The sequence below is a fragment of the Psammomys obesus genome, unplaced genomic scaffold (assembly GCF_907164565.1).
Source record: "Psammomys obesus unplaced genomic scaffold, mPsaObe1.curated_primary_1811, whole genome shotgun sequence".
In the NCBI taxonomy this organism is placed as follows: Eukaryota; Metazoa; Chordata; class Mammalia; order Rodentia; family Muridae; genus Psammomys; species Psammomys obesus.
In genome coordinates this window covers 4,175,531-4,181,848 of record NW_026596134.1, presented here as the reverse complement: position 1 = coordinate 4,181,848, position 6,318 = coordinate 4,175,531, and positions in this window count along the sequence as shown.

The window sequence follows — 6,318 nt, the reverse complement described above, 5'->3', positions numbered from 1 at the left end:
CTGTCTTGTCTACAAACTGTTAACAAACCTCAGGAAAACTGTCCCACTACCGGTTACCTTAGTTGGGGAGCCAGCGCGTGTCACACCAGAAAAGCGGTCTCACATCCGCTTGTGTCATAGAGTGCAGGATAGAGTGCATGTTGGGTAAAGAAAGTTCCCAAGGTTTACATGGCAGTGGCATCAACAGAGGGACTGGTGTGTCCTTTGGTGTGTCCTTATAGTCACTTTTCTATGAACTCTTCAAAAACGGTCACAGAATGCCTTTTAAAATATTGTATATAGTCTTCACTGCTTCACTTGCTGTCAGATATTTATGATCACGAAGTACGGAACTGGGGTGGTCGCTGACTAACTGGTCCTAAAAGGATGAGTCACAGAACTGATTTGCCCAGCTGAATCAGGAATGCAAATACCAGACTCCCCTTGATCATGTAACTAGAGAGCTCATTAACTCCTCCCTTTGGGAGGCTGGTGGGAAAGGGGCTGTGTCCTCCCTGGATAGGCAGCTCCTACTACAGAACCCCTGGGCTTCGGTGGGATGGATGGGTGCTTCCACGCTCTGCTTAGACTGTCCTGCCTGGGGATGCAGCCAGCTTCTTTGGCACCTCCACAAATTGCACCCCAAGTCTCTGTTCGAGTGCCCTGATTAATGGCGAGACATATAGCCACCTCCCTCTGTGTGTTAATGGCATGACACGACATTGTCCTCGTATAGAGTTTAGCAGCTTGTGATAAAAGGCCTGAGGCAGGGCCTCGCTGCGTGTGCTCTGGACACTGGACATTTGTACCTGACAACAAAGTACATCAAGTCGGAGAGGGACCCTCTTTGGTATGGCTGCATCCTGTGGTGTACAGCATCTCTGAGGCTCTGGGTGCTAAGGCAGCTTCCTTTCCTGACTTGGCTCACGGAGAGTGCACGGCATATGGACTGAAACTATGCTCCAATGACTAGAACGTAGGTGGTCTGAAAGTGTCAAGAAGGCCTTATCCATTGTGTGACAGATTGAATTGATTGTTTACATTGGGGACTGTATCTTGGATCTTTAACTAGAAGAATCACAAACAGACTGAAGGACAAATGATGGATTTTTTTTTTAACTCATTTAAGCAAGTAAGTGAATTGAGTTATTTGAATTCTCTAGCACTGGTTGTTTAGAGTGGCTGATGAAGGACGACATGAAGACAGTGCCCTCGCCACCTCTAGCCTGCTGTGAAAGGGCAGAGCGCCAGAAAATAACGTGACTCAAGATGAAGCTGTTTGTATGTATCCGTATCAAATATATTCTATAATGAAATAAAACCTGGAAAGTGGACTTCTTACTGACCTGTGTTTCTGAAAGCATATAAGTTAAAATATTTACGGTTAGATGTTCACACTGCATCCTGACCCCCTGCCAGAGGTGCCCTCTCCCTGGTCCCTTGAAGATGGGCTTCTGTTTTGCAAACAGCATTGAAGCCTTCATCAGACAAAATGACCCTCAAGGATTTGGCCTAATGGCCTTGCCCGCCTGTTTGTTTCTTTGGCTGTGTAAATATTTGCAATATAGCGACTTTTAAATGATAGTTGAAGGAATAATCAGATACCAAGGAAGGGAAAGAGATCCATGACATCTTGCATAGTGGCTCCTTTGACATTACTATGACAAAATGCCTGACAGAAATCACCTCAGGGAGGGAGGATGTGGCTTAGGTTATGATGTCAGAGGCTTCAGGCCACTATCACTTGGCCCCGGGCGTTTGGGGAGAATGTCATGGTGAAGGGAGGAGATGGAGAAGCATCTTCACTGTCTGGTAGTGAGGAAAGAGAGCAGGCAGGAAGAGGCCAGAGACCACAGACAGCCAATGGCCCAACCTCAGTGATGGCTGCCTCTAGTGAGGCTGCACCTGCCAAAGTTCCCAGAAACCCCTACAATAGCCGCAACAACTGGGACCAAGCACTTGAGGTCTACGGAGGGCATTTCACATACAAACACAAGCAACTGATAAATCAAGAGGAGATACATATGTGCGCATGCTCGTATTTAGGATATGTGCTTACAAAATATTCTATATTTTATTAGCTATGAAGACAGTGATAATAGTATATTTTATTAAGCCAACCATTAATTACAAAATTAAATATAATATAGTAATTGTTCATAAGAAGTTTTAAATAGCCAGGCAGTGGTGGCACATGCCTTTAATCCCAGCACTCAGGAGGCAAAGGTGGATCTCTGTGAGTTCAAGGCTAGCCTGGTCTATAGAATGAGTTCCAAGACAACCACAGCTTAAAAGAAAGAGAGAAAAAGAGAGAGAGAGAGAGAAACCTTGTCTCAAAAAACAAGTATTAAATAGCACTATTGCTTTGGTACCATATTTAAATGGTTCAGTGTTAGCCAGTATTTGCTCAGTATTCATATAGCACACAATGATGGTTTACCACTGCTCACGCCATCCTGCGGCCAGGGAGCAAACTTGTCTCTGCTTGTATTCAGGAAGCTGGAGAGAAGGATGTAATTAAGAGTCTCTGTAACACAGACGTAAGAACAAATTTGTTTTCTAGGCTTAAAAAACAAGTAGGTGTCTTAGCAGCCATGCGTTGAAAACTGTAGCGGTATTTAGCATCTCTTCAAACTTGGGTTAAACCTAGTTCTTCCCGCTTACCTGGACAGCTCCCATTGTCAAATGCATTCCGCCACCTAGGGGCAAGAAAGCAGAACACAGCTCCTCTTTTCTGATTTCAGCACCTCGTGGAGAAGGAGAAAAGTAATCTCTTACTCCTGCTGAATAGCCTCTGTGCTGCGTGGGGACACAACCTGGCTGCTCAGCGGAGCCTTCAACAATTCCTGGAAGACCCTCTGACATCTCTGTAGCCTTTGGAACTGGGAAAAGGCCTCATGTTTAAGGAGTGACTTCCTCCTTTGAGGGTCCCCCTTCTGAGGCTGGGGGGTTGGGTGCTGCTGGGCAGGAACCAAGGTAACACACTCTGACTCCCTTGCACGGAGGCTCACTTCTCTTCATGTTTGTGCCTTACTCCTGATGCCAGCTTTTTCTGGGCACCTGACTGATAGCTACCCTCTTTTGCCTTTGGAAATTTCAGCCAGGGGCAGCAGATCCAGGGAGCACATGTGAGGGCTCTCTCTGTGGCTTGGGATGAGTCAGAAATGACCCACTCTCCGCTCTTCGCTTCTGGAGGTAACATGGTGTGATCGGCAGATCAAGTCCTCCGCCCCCAAAAAGATTTCCCTCCCAGCGTCTTTTAACATGTTTTTTAAATTGTTATTATATTTATTTATTTAGTGGGGGCTGGTGCAACCGTGCGAACCATGACCTACCCACGTGGAGGTCAAAGCACAGCTGGAGGGATTCAGGTCTCTTCTTTTATTCTGTGTGTTCTGGGAATTGACCTGGGCTCACCAGGCTTGCCAGCAAGCATCTTTGTTCCCAATGAGCCTTCTCGCTAGCCTGTCTATTTAAGATTTCCAGCTCCTGACCTTGGATGTTTGTAATGTGCGTGAGGGAGTCTGCAAGGTCCTGGGAGCCTTTTGTAACCTGAATCTTGGTCTATGGAGCCTTCGAAATGCCTTATCTGGACCTTGGCTCAAGGGCTCAACACCTAGTTACGTCATCAGTGCTGCCGTGGCCAGCCCTAGATGCCTTCTTTGTGCATCTGTGTGGTACATTCCTTCCTCTCTACCCTCCTTACTGAGGAATGGGACCAGACAGACATGTTATGGTGTGGACACTCCTAGGATGGGCCAGCAGCAGAGCGAGACACCCTCTGCTCCGCTTCCCAGCCACACTTACCCGGGGCTTCTCGGTGGCTGATGGCAGGGCTAAGGGAAGAATGTCAACTCTCTCAAGCCCTGTCCTGCAGTCCTACCCAAACCTTCCCAAAAGCACCTGCTGGAGCCAATACTACAAGAAGGGTAGAGGTACTGCCTGCTTTGTACAGTCTGCAGTGAGCAGAATGACAGCTGCCTAGCCAAGGCCTGGACACTTGTGTGACTAGAAAGCTGGCCATTTCCCCAGCTGGAGCTCTGGACATTTTCCCTCCCAACACTGACCGGTACTCCACACATACTGTCCAGGTAAATACTGATACAGGATGTGTTTAATTATTGTGATGGTTACTGTTGATTATCAACTTGCTTGGCAGGGGTCTTGAAGCACCATGGAAACAAATCTCTGGGCCACATCTATTAGGGATTATCTAGATTAGGTTAATTAGGCAAGAAGATTAATTTTAACTGTGGGACACCCCATTCCATGGGTTGAGATCTTGAACCGAATTAAAAGGAGCAAGTGAGCTGAGCAGCTTCCTTGCCATGATTTTCTGACCAAGCCCTTAAACTATGAACAGAAATAGAGAGATAGGTAGATAGATAGATAAACTTCCTTTCTTAACTTGCTCTGGTGGCAACAAAAACAAATAACAGATACTCTTAAAGGAGCTTTAACATAAAGAGGAAGAGGAAGGCTGCGTCCATCCTTCGTCCTTACCTCCCCAGCACTGGCTGGAAATGGACAGGTGTGTGAGAGCTTTCCTGGGCCTCCATAGTTCCTATCAACTTCTTTAGGGCTTTGGCAATGGAACAGGCTCCTAGACAAAGAACAATCCTCTCTTCTTGTCCCTGCTGGTAGGTTAGTTACCATGGCAATGGGGTGGGCAGAATAGAAGACCCTAGAAAGAATTTGGTGATATCATTTCTGCTTATAACATAGCATGCCAACTACTTCCCAACTCCCAAACCTGGAGTTCTATGTCTCCAGGCCATGGAAGGCTGATGTCACATACTCTGTGATTTTTTTTTTTTTTTTTGGACGAATGAGTTTCTATGTTTTTAAGATTACCAGAAGACTCTCAGATCATGGCTACTAAAAAGGAGAGTGGGTCTAGCCCCGCCCACTGCCCAGCTTCCCATGTGACCCCGTCACTCCCACAGTGGTCCTCTGTTTTCATGTGGTTCATTTTATTCTAGTGTACACTGAAGTGGCAGGCTTGGATACAGCATGTCTGCTCATTGTCTGCATTTGCAGCTAGCTGTGGGAGTGGCCAGACACGTACTGTGCTCCTGACCTTTGTGCTCTGACGGTCACCCTGTCCTTGCCTTTCACAGCTGGTTTGTACATGGCATTGGCCAACCTGAAAGCATCCTCAGAAACTGACTTTTCTTTCATCCTGTTCACCTGCCTCCCCGGGAAGAGGGAGAACCAGAGCTGAGGCATTAGTGGGAAGCAGGGGAAGAATTCCCAGCCTGCTTGGGGCAGACAGACAGAACGATACGGGGTTCAGGATAGCCAAACAGCCACTGTATAGGTCCAGAGAGAATGCTGTCTGCCCATCCATTTCCCCCCTCTTCCTTCCTGTCTCCCTCAGGCTGGGAGTCCCCCCTGTTACAGTGATTGGAGATGGTGACAAAGGCAAAAAGTACCAGAGAGGCAGGTGAGCAGGAATAGAGCTGAGCCTAGCCCTTGAATGACCTCGAGCAGCCAGGGCAGGGGAGAAAGGGGAGCCTAAAGCTTGCAGCCATTTGGGGGACACCTCAAGCCCCGAGGCATTCCAACCACCCAGCCCGTTCTTCAGCCATGCTGCCAGCCCATAAATGAAGCTTCATCCAGATCCCTTTGGTTAACAACAGTGAGTTTTTTTTTTTTTGTTTGTTTGTTTGTTTGTTTTGTTTTTTTTGTTTTTCAGTGATGAAAAGCTCCAGGACTCCAACTCAGGGCAGTGCAGTGCTGAGTGAGCAGCTCCCACCGTGCAGCCCAGCTCTTACTCAGATTAGAAGCAGAGCCTTGGGGAATGGAGATTTCCCCAAGGTCAGTGTGACCTTCTCAGGGATAGTACCAACTGCCCTGTTTGCTTCTTTTGATAAAATAAGAGTACTGTGCCTTTAAATGATAAAATTGTATATTCTTATTATAGCAAAACTCAAAAAAAGACTCAGCTGTTCCTACCACCCCGAAATAGCACAATTGCTTCTTAGTCTATGTCCTTCCTATACTTTCACTCTTTTAGTCAATTTTTAGATATATTTATCTGGTTGACATTTTTCATGTATCAAGCTATATAAATTTACAGGGATTTTTTCATTATGATTTATTATAAATAACTCATGTATAAACAATGATCAATACTATGTGACCTTGACCAATTCTCCCACATTGATGATGATGGTGACGGTGGTGACATTGGTAGCAATAATGCTGGCAGTGATGGTGATGATGTAACAGTGATGGTAATGATAGTGGACCTAGTGATAAGGATGGCGTTGGTAGTGATAATGAGAGTGGTGGTGATGATGATGGTGGTGGTGATAACTGATGATAAGGTGATGG